Source organism: Pan troglodytes, chromosome 1 (assembly GCF_028858775.2).
Source record: "Pan troglodytes isolate AG18354 chromosome 1, NHGRI_mPanTro3-v2.0_pri, whole genome shotgun sequence".
Lineage (NCBI taxonomy): Eukaryota > Metazoa > Chordata > Mammalia > Primates > Hominidae > Pan > Pan troglodytes.
The window spans coordinates 79,196,425-79,213,315 of NC_072398.2; positions in this window are offsets into that span (position 1 = coordinate 79,196,425).

Consider the following 16,891-nt stretch of genomic DNA (forward strand, 5'->3'; position numbering starts at 1 on the left):
GCACAGACATAATTAGAAATGTAAGGAATTAAAAGACATGGAGAGCCGGGGGGTGAGGTCGCTGGCGCTGGGCTCCTTCCCCTGCACATCCGGGCCTCACAGGCACCGGGAGAGAAGCATGGGAGCCGCGGGGGTCCCGGACCAGCACGGAGGAGAAAGCTGAAGGAACAGACCTGTGGGCATGGCCCCTGGGGGATGCGGGGACTCGGCCTCCTTCTGCATCTCAGGATTGGAAACCACACTCACCCGCTCAGCTGAGAAAAAGTTTACTTTGCCAGGTAAAGGGTAAAGAGGAAAAGGCCAGGGCAAGTCTCCCAGGTGGAAGCAAAAGAAACCAAGAGTGGCCATTCTCAGCCCAGCTGCAGTGCTAAGCTCTGCTACCCTGCCCATGGACGCCTCCGATTGCCCGCACCTGCAAGGCTTGCTCCCACCAGGTGCTCCCAAGGCAAAGAAAGGGAAAAGCAAGACTTTGGAGGTAGCCCTTCACAACACATCTATCTCTATTACAGAGAACAGAAGTCGGAGAAGAGCAATCAGGAGAATACAACTATTGCAAGCAAAAGAGACTTTACTGAAGACAACTTGAAATGCAAGCTAAGTGTGCTTTTCTGTGGTAATTATTGATAAGGAAATGCATTTTACTTCCTCAGCTAAGTCCAGGAATGGTTAGTCACTTCGGTTTTTCAGAAGTTAAAGGGGTAAAAAGTCTGAGTAATTCCTACACAGCGTGTTGGAATTGGTAGTACTTTAAAAATGATTATAATCATAATTCTGAGTCATCATTAAACCTTGCTCTCAGAAGACAAAAAGCGGGTGGGGGAGAGAGAAATCAAATATAGAGTTCTGGAAGAAGAAAATAGAAAGGGTGAGGCAATACTTAAAGAGAAAATAGAGAATTTCCTGACTTAACAAAAGACACACATATCTTCAGAATGAGGAAGGAAACATTTCCAAGACAGGACACACACATCCCCTGGATGCATCAGTGTGAAACTGTAGTGTATCAATGAGAAATAAATATTCACAGAGAAAGAATACTTACAAAGATACTGTAATTAGTCTGACATCAGATCTCAGCAACCGTGTTAGCACATAGTAGAAAACTGTCTTCAGTGAACCGATAGAAAATAACTGCCAACTTACAATTGTATATTCAGCCAAACTCATTCAAGTACAAAAAGAGAGAAAGTAAATGCATTCATAAGAGAAATATACAAATACTAAAGCAAGCATTATTAGAGGGCTTTATTATCTTTTGCTATGTAATAAGCCATTCCAAAACACAGTGACTTAAAATAACAACCATTTATTTAGTTCACAACTGGGAAGTTTGGCAATTTGGCCTGGACTGAACATGGTGGTTCCCTGGTTCCAGAGACCAGTTGTCCCTTTGAATTAAAAGCTCACTGAGGCAGCAGCCACCATCTTCCAGTGGTCAGTCTAGCAAACCTCGCAATTTGCTCAAAAAACAGGGCACTTGATGAAGTGGAATAATGGAGAGCCAACAGGGCTCCAGACCTGGTATGCTGTACCCCTAGTGTGGATTGCTGGTCCTGATGGATTCTTGTAACTTGTTTGTGCAGAGGGAGATTGAGTGATTGGGAACTGTGCAATGCTCCAAATCAAACACATGTATGAAACACACATGTAGTCATTTCCTAGGGTTGCTAAGCACCAAAACCAGATGGTATAAAACATACGAGTCCGGCATGGTAATGTGCAATGCTCCAAATCAAACACATGTATGAAACACACATGTAGTCATTTTCTAGGGTTGCTAAGCACCAAAACCAGATGGTATAAAACATACGAGTCCGGCATGGTAATGTATTGTCTCACATTTCTGGAGCCTAGAAGTCTGAAATCAAGGTATGAGCAGGGCCCTACTCCCTCTGAGACCTGTAAGGGATAGACCTTCCTTGCTTCTTCCTGGCTTCTGGTGTTTGCTGGCAATCCCAGACCAGACCTTCCTTGTTTCTTCCTGGCTTCTGCCTTCCTGCTTCTTCCTGGCTTCCTGGATTTGCTGGCAATCCCAGGCCTTCCTTGTCTTATACATGCAGCACTCCAGTACTATGCTGTCTCTTCACTGTGTGTCTTCACATCTTCTTCCCTCTGCATATCTGTCTCTGTGTCCGAATTTCCCTTTCTTATAAAGATGCAGTCATTGGATTATGGCCTACCCTACTAGCCTCATTTTAACTTGATTACCTCTGTAAATATCCTATTTCCAAATAAAGTCACTTGCCGAGGTGCTGAGGTACTGGGGGTTAAGACTTCAACATATATTTTTGGGAAGGGATACAATTCAAACTATAATGCTATGCACACGCTGAGTGTAGAAATGAGTTTACTTGTGCATTCATGCAAAATTACAATGTGTTGGCCAGGCACAGTGGCTCATGCCTGTAATCCCAGCACTTTGGGAGGCCGAAGCGGGTGGATCACCTGAGGTCAGGAGTTCAAGACCAGCCTGGCCAACGTGGTGAAATCCCATCTTTACTGAAAATACCAAAAAAATTAGCCAGGCATGGTGCTGGGCGCCTATAATCCCAGCTACTTGGGAGGCTGAGGCAGAAGTTGCAATGAGGTAAGATCATGCCACTGCACTCCAGCCTGGGTGACAAGAGTGAAACTCCATCTCAAAAAAAAACAAAAAAATTTACACTGTGCTCTACTGGTGTCTCACAATTCCTGCTGGCCCAAATACTCAAAATAAGTGATAAAAAGAAAATTTTAAGGCCGGGCGCGGTGGCTCACGCCTGTAATCCCAGCACTTTGGGAGGCCGAGGCGGGTGGATCACAAGGTCAGGAGATTGAGACCATCCTGGCTAACACGGTGAAACCCCGTCTCTACTAAAAAACAAAAAATTAGCCGGACGCAGTGGCAGGCGCCTGTAGTCCCAGCTACCGGGGAGGCTGAGTCAGGAGAATGGCGTAAACCTGGGAGGCGGAGCTTGCAGGGAGCCGAGATCGCGCCACTGCACTCCAGCCTGGCGACAGAGTGAGACTCCATCTCAAAAAAAAAAAAAAAAAGGAAAATTTTAAAAGCAACCAGAGGTTGCAATTTTATAAAGACACATTATATACAGAAGAAAACGACAAGGATATTAGCAAATTTCTTATTTTGCTATGGAGAAGATAGCAGAACAGTATCTTTAAAGTACTGTAAAAAAAAAAAAAAACCTGTCAATCTAGAATTCTATACCCAGTGTGATGGTTAATTTAATGTCAAAAAGTTTTATATGGCTACAGTAAGGGATGCCCAGATATCTGATAAAGCATTATTTATGGGTGTGTCTGTGAGGGTGTTTCTGGAAGAGATTAGCATTTGAATCAGTAAACTGAGTAAAGATCTGCCAGCCAGGTGTGGTGGCTCCTGCCTGTAAACCCAGAGTTTTGCGAGGCTGAGGCAGGAGGATCACTTAATGCCCAGAGTTTGAGACCAGCCTGGTTAACATAGCAGGACCCCATCTCTACAAAACATAAAAAATTACCTGGGCATGGTGGTGTGCACATGTAGCCTTAGCTACTCAAGAAGCAAGGCAGGAGGATCACTTGAGCCCAGTTAGTTCAGGGCTGCAACGAGCTATGATTGCACCATTCCACTCCAGCCTGTGTAAAAGAGTGAGACACTGTCTCAAAAAATAAGAAAAAAAGCCCAGGCATGGTGGCTCACACCTGTAATCCCAGCACTTTGGGACACTGAGGCAGGAGGATCACAAGGTCAAGAGATCGAGACTATCCTGGCCAACATGCTGAAACCCCGTCTCTACAAAAAATACAAGAATTAGCTGGGCATGGTGGCGCATGCCTCTAGTCCCAGCTACTTGGGAGGCTGAGACAGGAGAATCACTTGAACCCCAGGGGGCAGAGGTTGCAGTGAGCCAAGATCGCGCCTCTGCACTCCAGCCTGGTGACAGAGTGAGACTCCATCTCTTAAAAAAAAAAAAAAAAATCTGCCCCTACCAGGGTGGGTGGGTATTATTTAATTCATTGAGGGCCTGAATAGAGCAAAAAGGTGAAGAAAGCTTTCTTTTTGAGGTAGGGTGTCTATCTTCTACCTTCAGACATCAGAGCTCCTGGTTCTCAGGCCACTGCACTGTGGGATTTATACCAGCAGCTCTCCTCATACTGAGATACACCATTGACTCCCCCGGTTCTTAGGCTTTTGGACTCAGAATGAATGACACCACCAGCTTTCCTGGTTCTCCAGCTTGCAGATGGCATATTTTGGGACTTCTCAGTCTCCATAATCTTGTAAGCCAATTCTCATAATAAATCTACTCCTATCTAGCTATACCTGTCTATATAGATGGTCCCTGACTTACGATGGATCCCTTTATGATTTTTTTACTTTGTGATGGTGGGAAAACAATATGTATTCAGGACGTTCCTCAACTTATGACGAGGAACGCCTGTATATCCTTCTGGTTCTGTTTCTGTGGAAAGCCCTAATACACCCAGTGAAAATATCTTCCAAAAATGAACGTGAAAAAAAAATGATATTTTCAGAGGTACAAAAGCAGAAAGAATTCTTCACAAGCAGACCCACACAATATAAATGTTAAAGTCTTTCAGGCAGAAAAAAATGATACTAGATGAACTATGGATCTACACCAAATAATGAAGAGCATTGAAAATGGTAACTACACGGGCAAATATTCCCTAGCTTCCTAGTCTCACAGCCAGAAGCCCCTACCATGAATCATTTCTTGAGGTGAGAGGGGTTGGGGGGCACAGGCAGGGGCAGGGGTGGAAGAGAAGAATTTCTACTTAAGTATTATCAGGACAACCATCTGTGTGGCTAATTTTAGCTCTCCAGAAGAAAACTTCATTCTCATGGAAGTCTAGCAAACATTATTATCAGGAAAACTGATTTATTCTCAAGAAGTGCAAATAATCACATAAGACCACAGAGTTCTGTCCCAGCTCATGTTGGGGATAATTGTCTTTCTCGTGCATTAGTAGAAATAAAATGATGCTTGCTCAAACACCAGCAACTTGTTTCACAAGTTGAGAGGTTCTCAAACATTACCTTAAATGAGAATCACCGGGTGGGCTTGCTGGGCCAGACTGGAATTGTTTGTGATTCAGCAGGTCTGAGATGGGGCTCAAAAACTTGCTTTTTTTTTTTTTTTGAGACGGAATTTCACTCTTGTTGCCCAGGCTGGAGTGCAGTGGTATGATCTCAGCTCACTGCAACCTCTGCCTCCCGGGTTCAAGTGATTCTCCTGCCTCAGCCTCCTGAGTAGCTGGGATTACAGGCCCACCACCACCACGCCCGGCTAATTTTTGCATTTCTTTATTAGAGACGGGGTTTCACAATGTTGGCCAGGCTGGTCTGGAACTCCTGACCTCAGAAGATCCACCCACCTCGGCCTCCCAAAGTGCTGGGATTACAGGCGTGAGCCACTTGCATTTCTAACAAGTTCCCAGGGGCCGCTGCTGGCTCCGGTCAAGGACCACACTTTGAGAACCACTGCGCTAGTTCGCAGTATGGGCCCTGTTGTTTATACTAGTATGCATTTTATGGAATCATCTGGGGAGCTTTAAAAATATATATATCCAACTCAAACCAATTAAATCATCTTTGGGGATGGAACACATGCATCACGTGGTTTAAAAGTTCTGCCAGGTCCCGACGGGCTGCCCGGCCGTGCACCGGGACCGGGTCGGGTGCAGAGAGCCGCTAGTCCTGGGAAATGGGGTGCAGCCAAAAAGGCAGCCACCCCCACGCGCTTCATACAAGGCACGTTCGTAGGGAACCTGGCGCTGAATCACTCAGAGACGACCTGCTTCTGGGTCGGGGTTTGGGGTTTCCTATGTAGCAGAGCAACTCTCTCGCTGAAATGTATTGAAAGTCAGCCCTGGACATATAAAAAAATTTTTTTAATTATTTCAAAAAAAATTCTGCCAGGTGATTTTAATGTGCAACCAGGGTTGAGAATTGCTAGTTTATAGGAAATTAACTGGTAGGTATATCTTCAGTATCTGAAACCAGTAAATACACAGGAATTCCCACATGAAGCTTCTTGAAATGGCTGTGTGCTTGTTTATAGTTTAGGTATAGGTTCCTTAGTTATAGGTTCCTGTCCAGGTTATATGGGAGAGCAAGGATGTTGTGAGCATGAAATTCTTGTGCCAGTAGATACTACATCTGTATTATTTGTTCCAGCAGATGTGGCAGATGCTGATGTTATAATGTAACTACAATTACTGTTTGTAGTTCAGGCAACAGGATACAGGGGTTCTGCTTCCACATCAGATACATTGGTTGACCTAAAAGCAGCAACAGCAAAAGCTACCATCCTGAGTACCTACAAGCACACAATATAGTACACACAAAACCAGCTGCCCTAGTGGTAATCACTAATGGCTGTTGAGTTGCACAACTGGTCATAAATATTGTCATCATCCCTAATACAATTAAAAGTATAGTGTATATAGTATAACAGTGTAGCCAAAATTGTCACCAAAGGGTAAATATAACTTTAGTCCATTATATCTTAGGCCTTTTTTTCTTAGCTTGTTCATCACCAGATGTGAGTCATCTGGTCTCTTAGTTACCTATTTCTGTTTCTGCCTTCACCACTACTTCCTTTTTGTTTTTTTGTTTTTGCTTTTTTTTTTTTTTTTTTTTTTTGAGATGAAGTCTCCCTCTGTCACCCAAGCTGGAGTGCAGTGGCGCAATCTTGGCTCACTGCAAGCTCCGCCTCCTGGGTTCAAGCGATTCTCCTGCCTCAGCCTCCCAAAGTAGCTGGGACTACAGGTGCGTACCACCACACCTAGCTGTACTACTTCCATTTCTTTAATGCAAGTCTCTCTCTGAGTAATCAGGCCTCTAGTCCTGCAAAATAAGTGTTTGACACTAATAGAAGGTATTTATTCTAGCCTAAATAGCTATCCTCTCCTATCGGACAAGCTCATTTCCTCATTGGAGAGACAACTCCTAGCAATGCTTCTTCTTTGCCTTGGGAATATATCCATTGAGTCCCATCAGCTAGAGGAAGGAGAAGAAAAACTGAATGCAATTAGGGACCTCACAAGCCTTTCTGAAAAGTAATTTTCCTCTTCTGCATCTGGTTGTGTACCATCACTTGATGCAGTATGGAAGTGCCTCAGATTCTCTCCAAGTGGTTGGAGTACCCTCTTTATATTCTTCATTTAATTCCCTAATCTATTGGATTCAGAGATGGAAATAACCCCTATTGTCCCAGTTTTCCTTTTTATAGGCTTGTGGTTCAAGTTAGAGCATCTATTTCATATATTTATAAACCTCTCCCTCATCAAGTTGGTATCTACATACATCAGCAGGGCTTTCTATAGTTACTTTTCCCAAGCTGGTTTTACACTAATTATCGAGGCATTTTGTTTCCACCTATGTGACCATATAGTCAGCCCATCAGCCGCAGCCCACCAATCACCTGGCTTCTTGTACTGTCTGCATTGAAACTACCTGGAGCTAAATATATTGTGCCAATTTGCTTGGTCCTTCTTCTCTGAGGGCATGTGGGTGGGAAGGCAGAGCCTAGCATTTAACTTTATTTCAGGTTATGGTGGCATTGCTATCCGTGACGCACTAGTAGTCTTTGTGTTTCCACTGTAAATCCTACCAGGGTATTTTCCTCTTATCACAGGTTCCCCTTTGATCTCAGTTGACACGGCCATCCTTCAGAATAGTGGAGGCCCAGTGTCTGCCATGCCGCCTTCTTGTGAGTGTAATATTTTGGCCCCTTCCTTAAAGTACGATTGTTATTTTAATTCGCTCCAGATCTGAGCCATCACTCTGGACTGTTTGCAGTTTAATCTGTTTCAAAATATAGTTAGAAGCTTTGTTGCTACGATGTAGGCACCAGACCCATAAGACCTTCCAACTCAAGTAGCTCCAACTGGACCAAAAGTGGTTGTTTTTCTAAGGGCATAAATTTGTTTGTATCCCCTGGAATCCCTTACATCAAAATCCCACTGGTGGCTCCTGAAGCTTTCCTGACCTGATAGGGATCATCCACAGATCTAAGATCCAGAATCCAGTGAGTAATGCCACTAAAGAAAATTCCGAGACTAATGGGGGCACTTCTTTTTAATTGGGCTTGTATCAGTCAGAGTTTGATCAGAAAAACAGAACCACTATGAGTGATATAGCATATGGAATTTATTACAGGATTACCTCTTGTACAATTATAGCACCATTGTATAATATGAAACTATTCAAAGGAAGTAAAAATGAGCTCTAAGGAACATTCCCTGGCCCTAGAGTAAAGGGAACTGGCACATGTTCCTGGCACCATTTCAGATTTTCTATGAACCCAAGATGACTACGCATCTCTTTTTCCATGGGAGTATCCTTTGTGGTTATTGTGTCCATCTCACTGTTGTATGTTGGGTAAGGGTGGAGAGTTCAAGATGGCAGGTACCTTCTTTCAGTCCACAGGTTCTAGATCAAGAAGAGCCATACTAGAAGAGAACCTGAACACCACTCCCAAAGAGCCTCATCCATGCCTGGATGTGATTTTGATGATGAGATCCCACACTTTAAACCAGAGCCTAATGCCATAACGATAGGAGGTTTTTGGCAGAGGAGGTAAGCATATTTTGCTTGTGGATGGGATGTAAATAACTGTGGCAGAAGGAGATATGTAACTAAAAAAGGTGACCATGAAAACCAGCTCCTCTCATCAAAAGATGGACTCTATTTCCTCACTTTTTGAAACTGGGCTTCCCTTGTATCTCACTTCTACCAATAGAATGAGACAGAAATGATGAGTGAGTTCTTACAGGTTCAGCTCTTTTTCCTTCTTCTCTACAATTTACTACTGTTTCAAGTCTGCTGTGTAATCAGCACTGCACTAGTACATGAATATGAAGCTGAACCCCTCAGATTATATCTATTACAGCTTGCACCAGGTGGGACATGGAGCTGCCCACTAAGGCTTAGACTCCAGGAGGGTGAGTCAAGGAAACATCACCTTTTGCTTAGCTTAACTGTCAGAGTTTTTTCTTTTTTCTTTTCTTTTTTTTTTTTTACCAGAAGCAGAAATACTTTTTATTCTTTTAAAAATGTTTGTTATTTTTATTTTTTATTATACTTTAAGTTCTAGGGTACATGTGCACAACGTGCAAGTTCATTACATATGTATACATGTGCCATGTTGGTGTGCTGCACCCATCAACTCGTCATTTACATTAGGTATATCTCTAATGCTATCCCTCCCACCTCCTCTCACCCCACAACAGGCCCCGGTGTGTAATGTTCCCCTTCCTGTGTCCAAGTGTTCTCATTGTTCAATTCCCACCTATGAGTGAGAACATGCGGTGTTTGGTTTTCTGTCCTTGCGATAGTTTGCTCAGAATGATGGTTTCCAGCTTCCTCCATGTCCCTACAAAGGACATGATCTCATCCTTTTTTATGGCTGCATAGTATTCCATGGCGTATATGTGCCACATTTTCTTAATCCAGTCTATCATTGATGGACATTTGGGTTGGTTCCAAGTCTTTGCTATTGTGAATAGTGCTTCAATAAACATATGTGTGCATGTGTCTTTATTGTAGAATGATTTATAATCCTTTGTGTATATACCCAGTAATGGGATGGCTGGGTCAAATGGTATTTCTAGTTCTAGATCCTTGAGGAATCGCCACACTGTCTTCCACAATGGTTGAACTAGTTTGCAGTCCCACCAACAGTGTAAAACTGTTCCTATTTCTCCACATCCTCTCCAGCACCTGTTGTTTCTTGACTTTTTAATGATCACCATTCTAAGAGCTTCTTTATTTCCAGTCCTGGGCTGAAGGAATCTTGTTGTTGTTTTCCAGCTTTATTGAGATATAATGGACAGATTAAAAATTGTATGTATTCAAGGTGTACACTGTGATGACTTGATAGATGGATACATTGTGAAATGATTATCATAGCCAGGCACGGTGGCTCACAGCTGTAATCCTAGCACTTTGGGAGGCCGAGGTGGGGGGATCACTTGAGCCCAGGAGTTCAAGACCAGCCTGGGCAGCAAAGACAGATCTCATCTCTACTAAAATTCAAGAAAAAATTGGCTGGGCATGGTGGTGCATGCCTGTAGTCCCAGCTAGTTGGGGGTGGGGAGAACGTGAGGGGTGCTGAGTTGGGAGGATCGCTTGAATCTGGGAGGTTGAGGCTGCTGCGAGTCCTGATTGCACCACAGCACTGCAGTCCAGGTGACAGAGTGAGGCTTTGTCTTTAAAAAAAAAAAAAAAAAAGATTATCATCACCACAATTAGTTACTATTTGTGTGTATGTGGGGTGGTGAAGGGGGAAGCCACTTAAAATCCACTGTCTCCAAATGTCAAGTATACAATGCAGTATTAGTAAGTATAATCAGTGTGTTGTATGTTAGATCCCCAGAGCTTAGTCATCTTAAACTGAAAGTCTATACCCTTTGTCCAGCATCTCCCAATTTCCCCCACCCCACAGCTTCTGGCAACCACCTGCTACTCTCTGCAAAGGCATCAGTTTTAATTTGGTGATTTTGAAAAGGAGAACCACACAAGTTTGGAGGGTTCATACAAACTCCAGAAATGGAGTGAAATAGTTGAGAAAGGGACGCTGAGCCTGTGTTAGTCCATTCCCACACTGCTAGAGAGAACAACCTGAGACAGGGTAATTTATGAAGAAAAGAGGTTTAATTGATTCACAGTTCCACAGGCTGTATAGCAAGCATGGCTGGGGCATCCTCAGGAAACTTAAAGTCATGGTGGAAGGGCGAAGGGGAAGCAAGCACCTTCTTCACATGATGGAGCAGGAAAGAAAGAGAGCAGGGGTAGGTGCTACACACACACTTTTAAACAACCAGATCTTATGAGAACTCAGTATCACCAGGAGAACACAGGGGAAATCCACCCCTATGATCCAGTCACCTCCCACCAGGTCCCTCCCCCAACACTGGGAATTAGAATTTGACATGAGATTTGGGTGGGGACACAGAGCCAAACCACATCAGGGCCTATCAATCATTTCTCATTGAAATTACCAAGTCTAGCTACTTGTTTTCATTTTTTAACATTTCTAATGTCTTTATGAGTATCCTCAATTTTTAGTTTTCTCAAATTTGACTTTTAATAACACAGAATATGTTATAAGGCACATGCTGTTGATAGAGTTCCACTTTGTTTCAACTGTTAATGACTTGATGAATGTGATATTCATCTCCCTTCATGTGCACCTGTGTACATGCTCGTACACAGTGATATGGTTTGGCTCTGTGTCCCCACCCAAATCTTATGTTGAAGTATGACCCTCAGTGTTGGAGGTGGGACCTAGTGGGAGGTGACTGGATCATGGAGGTGGTTTGTAATGATTTAGCGCCATCCCCCTAGTGCTGTCTTGTGACAGAGTTCTCATGAGATCTGGCTGTTTAAAAGTCTGCAGGATCTCCCCTTTCACTCTTTTCCTCCTGCTTCTGACATGTAAGATGTGCTTGCTTCCCCTTCACCTTCTGCCATGATTTTAAGTCACCTGAGGCCTCCCCAGAAGCAGAAGCCTGTACAACCCATGGAACCATAAGCCAATTAAACTTCCTTTGTTTATAAATTACCTAGTCTCAGGTATGTTTTTATAGCTGAGCAATAATGGACTAATACACATAGCATGGTCTTTTTTTTTAATTGAGAAATAATACAGATACCATAAAAGTACCTTTTTAAAATTTACATTTAAAATGTACTTTAAAAATATAATTTAGTGGATTTCAGTATATTCTCAAGGTTGCACAACCATCACCATTATCCAATTCCAGAATACTTTCATCACTCCAAAAGGAAACCTCCTACCCATTAGCAGTCATGCCCCCATTCCTCCTTACCCCCAGCCCCTAGCAACCATGTATCTGCTTTCTTTCTGTGTGGATTTATCTAACCTGGACATTTCATATAAATGCACTCAAACAATGTGTGGCTTTTTGTGCCTGGATTCTTCCACTTAACATGATGTTTTCACAGCATCCATGTTGTCGCACGTATGAAAACTTTATCCCTTCCAATGGCCAAATAATATTCCATTGTTTGGAATACATTTTGTTCAGCCATTCATTGGTCCAGGCATTTTTTAGGCGGCAATAAAAGTACTCAAAATGAAGACACAGCAAAGCTCCAAATGCACACATCTACCCAGCAGACAAGTGACTTCACTGTCTGTTTACTATCATGGGGAGCAGAAAGAGTGCCCTGAATTGAGCTCCCCTCTGAGACCTAACCAAATGCACACCTGGCCCAACCTTTGTCTGGAGAGTTAATTTTGTGGTACCCATTTCTGTTTTAGTTTTTCTCTCTAAAACAACTTTATTAGTGTAATCACATTTTCATGTAATTCCTAATTACCCTTCTTGGTCTGAATTCCTATTATTAAAATGCCGTGTTTACACACTTGGTTTAGGGCTACTCTGATTTCAGCACATCACTACCGGATTTCCTTTAGCTGTTTCTTGGTTTCCTATTTCTTGCAGAAGATAAAAAAGACAAATAAGCCCTTCCTCTTCCTCCACACCTCTCTTATCAAAAATGGTGAGAAGATAGCAGTGGTGCTATTCCTTGTGTTTTGGGAACACACGCATCTTTGTCACTTGGTTGTACACACTGTAGTGGCTTTTACTGCTGATAATGTCACTGGATCAATAAACTCGTTCCTAATGAACTCCATTTAGATTCCACACAGTGAGAGGCAAAGTTAGGAAAAAAAGTAAATCAAAAAATTCAAAAGATTGGTGAGAAAACAATTGCTGTGAGAAAAGAGGAAAATAATTTTTTAAGAAACTAGTATCAAAATTGAGGGCAAAAGTTTTCAGAGGAGGTCTAAAATCACTGGGATTTGTTTTACTCATTTTTAATATACTTGCTGATGATGGAACAGACATTGCACTGAATCCCTTTGTCCCATAAGCAGTAAGTTCCCCGATCTAGCTGCTTCTTCCTTGAGGTAGAACTGAGACTGGGGTGGGTGTTTGTTTGCAGGGAGGAGGGGAGAGACTCAGGAGAGATGGCAGCCCTGAGAAAGACTTGGAATAGTACAGTGAGCAACAGGGAATTTTTTTTTTTTTTTTAAGGAAACAGAGCAAATGGTTTTTATATTGTCCTGAGCTGGAAGCACAGCTTTGGAGAGGACTGAGAAACTAGCTAAAGATCATAAGTTACTGTTTCTTGGCATAAATTTGTAAAGTTAACTGCCATCTATACCTTATCAGGAAATGTGACCATGCCGTATCCCCTCCTGTTTCCTATCAATGCTTTGGAGCTACTATCACAAGACCCTCAAGATTGTTATCATATGAGGAATTACAGGCTACGGGCACTGTTTTATAGATGTAAGACTCAAAAGCTTCCAATTTAAGTGTAGGAGACTAGAATATGCCCAAAATATGCCTCCTTGGCATACGGATTATTTTCAGCTGAAGGCAATTGAGAAGAAGCAGATATTTTTAAAAAGCTCTCTATCCTACTCCTACTTCCCTCAAAACAAGATATAAATTTACAAAAGTATTCCTTCTCCCCTCTCCACTAGGAAACACAAAGTTTGATCACTAAAGGCAGCTTCTGTCAACACTAGAAGAATCTACATTAAAAACTTCCATTTATTTGCCTTACCATGGTTTGCCATCCTTTCTTCTGTCTTATTTCTCTAAGAGTTTATTCTTCTTTGTTGAAGATGCTATATATGCCTGAGTTCTAAGCCACCTCTTTGAGTATCTCCTATGTGTATATGAAATACACATGAATAAACTTCTGTTTGTTTTTCTCTTGTCAATCTTTGTTATAGGGGCCCCAGACAATGAAATTAAGAGGGGGAAAAGGAAAGATTATTTTTCCTCCTTTATACAACTTTACATTCAGTTCCTCATCTCTTTATTAAATTATCTTTAAAATTACAAAAATGCATGCATGTAATCCCAGCACTTTGGGAAGCTGAAGCAGGAGGCAAGGTGTTCAAGACCAGCCTGGGCAACACAGCAAAACCCTGTCTCTACAAAAAATAATTTAAAAAATTTATCTGGATGTGGTGGCACATGCCTGTAATCCTTGCTGCTTGAGGGGCTGGGATGGGAGGACTGCTTGAGGCCAGGAGTTCAAAGTTATAATGAGCTATGATTGCACCATTGTACTTCACCCTGGGTGACAGAGCCTGGACTCTGTCTCTTAAACAAATAAATAAACAAAAACAATGTAGGCTCACTGTAACACATAAAACAACATGCAGATATATAAAAAGGTATATAAAGAAAGTAACCTCTCCCTACCTTACATGGTGAATGTTAACAGACTAGTATATATTTTTCTATACTTCCATTCATTCATTCATCAGTAAATAATTGTTGAGCATCTATAATGTTCCAAGCATTGTTCTAAGCATTTATGGTAGATCATTGAACAAAAACAGATTTTTTTCCCTTGTGAAACTTCACATTCTAGCAGGGGAGAAATAAACCATTAAAATGTAATTTTTTAAAAAAAGTACAATGAGGTTTCTCAGGCAAATATAAAATGAACACATGTCAAAGACTCTATTTAATGTTTTTATTAATGAGGGAATCAGTAAGATTTTAAACTAGTCCAAATAGCAGCTGAGAAGATAGGTGTATATGTAGGCAGTTTGATAAAGACATGTCAGGTTCAGGTTGCTGGGTTAATGACTTACAGGACAATAAACTGTAACCATTAAGATGATTTGCTGTGCTGGACAAACTTATTTACATCTCTAGTGGGTGAAAATGAAAAAGTTAGCCTCTGCCCCTAAAAAGGTAATAAAGAAGTAGTAAAATAACCTAGTCAATAGGAATTTAATCCAGAATTGCATGGGAAGAAAGCCACAGTAACCTCTTTTGCCTATTTTAAAGTTTCAGATAATTTTTTTCTCTCAAAACCAAAAGCCATAATACATAAGCAAATTGTCATATTTCATCAAATATATGATGCCATCACATTTAGGAAGCATCAATATATTTGGTACCACTAAGAAAAAATTATTGACAAATTATATTATGCCATTTGTGGTAAAATGCATTCTGACCTTCAGGGATGTTAAAATGTGAAAAACTATAGTTTTTACAATCTAGAAAATACAGTATATGGCTGTTTATAAGACGGTCAGTGCTATGGAAGGAAAAAGCAAAAGAAAACAGGATAGAAAGCACCAGGAGTGTAGCAGGAAGGAAGGTAAAAGTTGTAGAATTAGATAGGGTGGATCAGGACAGACTTCATTGAGAAGATGAGATCTGAACAAAAAATAGAAGTAAGAGACTTAGTCAAATGGACATGTGGGAAAAGAGAATGACAGGAAAAGGAAGCGCTAGAGCAAAAGTCCTAAGGCAAGAGCTCACCTGGCATGCTGACAGGACAGCAAGGAGGCCACTGAGCATGGACCAGAGTGAGTGAGCAGGAGGATAGCAGTGAGGCCAAAGGAGGGAGGCCTTAGATCATTTAGGGCAGTTCTCAAACCTTCCTGCAAGGAAGGTGCCTGCAAATCACCTAAAGATCCTGTTAAAATGTAGATTCTGACTCGACAATCTAGCGTGAGGCCTCAGCTTTTGCATTTTTAACATGATTCCAGAGGATGTTCATGTTGCCTTCAAATATTAATTAACCACCCCTACAGGACAGATCTAAGTTAGTACACATCTGTATCTCCCTGAAGGCTGAAGTATTTCAAAGAAGATGTAGATATATAATGCACACATTGTTTGCCCCAAATCTTTCTCCCAGGAGCATGATTCCAAGATGATTCATGGCTCTTTGAAGTTGAGAAGCAATTCACACTTCAGAGGCTTTTAGCATCTGAAAGATTTCAATGAGAAGTCTATACTCCTGGGGCAGATACTACAAACACTTCAGCTATCTCTAACTCAGATCAATACTAGCGGCTTTAAGGATGTTTAAAAGTGAATTTTCATGGCCAAAATAAGTAATTTCAAGATGGACAGAATGAATAGAAATGTTGCCATGCCTTACATGATCAGAGTATGAGAATCTAGTGAGTCTAGCAATCTACACACTTTGGAAAGGTGCCCTAGATTTAGGATTTCAGACCGGCCCCATATGGAGAAGATTACAAGAAGATTTTGTCACCCAACTCTAATGAGGATAGCTGAGTCTGCTATTAGAATACTGTCCCATCTTCCTGCAGTGGATGGACCTTTCATGCAAGATGCTATTCAGGCAGTCCTAAACAAGGAAGTGGAACCTCACTGAGTTTGTATAACAGCTCTACTGTCTGTCTTTAAACCTTGCTAATAAATGTGTGAATGTGTAGAATCCCACCTCAGACTTGCTTTCATTCTCTCTTTGTAGTGGTAGCAAGGTTATGGTGGAACTTAGAAAACACATACTTCTCATTAGAGAAATCTTCCAATATCTATGCCAAGTTCCTAAAAACAACGAGAGAGCAAAGTGGCTTAGGTCCAGGTCAGTTTTCTATAAGGTATCCACTACCTATGGATGCTATATGTATTTATCTGAAATGTGCCTGAAGGAGGGTTTGTCATTAATGCAAGTTTCCCCCTTTATACTTCCAGATTCTAATTGCAATTATGCAATTACACAAATTATTGAGGTAGAACATTAAATAGAAATCACTTGAATAACTTTTACTCTCTTTGGTTTTCAGGTAGAGCTTGTAAAAACGTTAGTTCAAATCAAGTTGGAAAAAATAATTAAGTTGGATGGCTAAGGCTTTTATAGAACCAGGAATATATCCAAGATACTTATAGTCTACTTGGGAATCTAAGTTAGAAACATGAAAAAGATTAATTAAAAAAACACCTAAAAGTCAAGCTGAATACCATAAATTTGACATGTTTTGATTTGAATTAAGAAGAGGATTGGTTGAAAGTAAAATTCAGGTTGATCCTTAAACAGTATGACAAGAAAAAATTA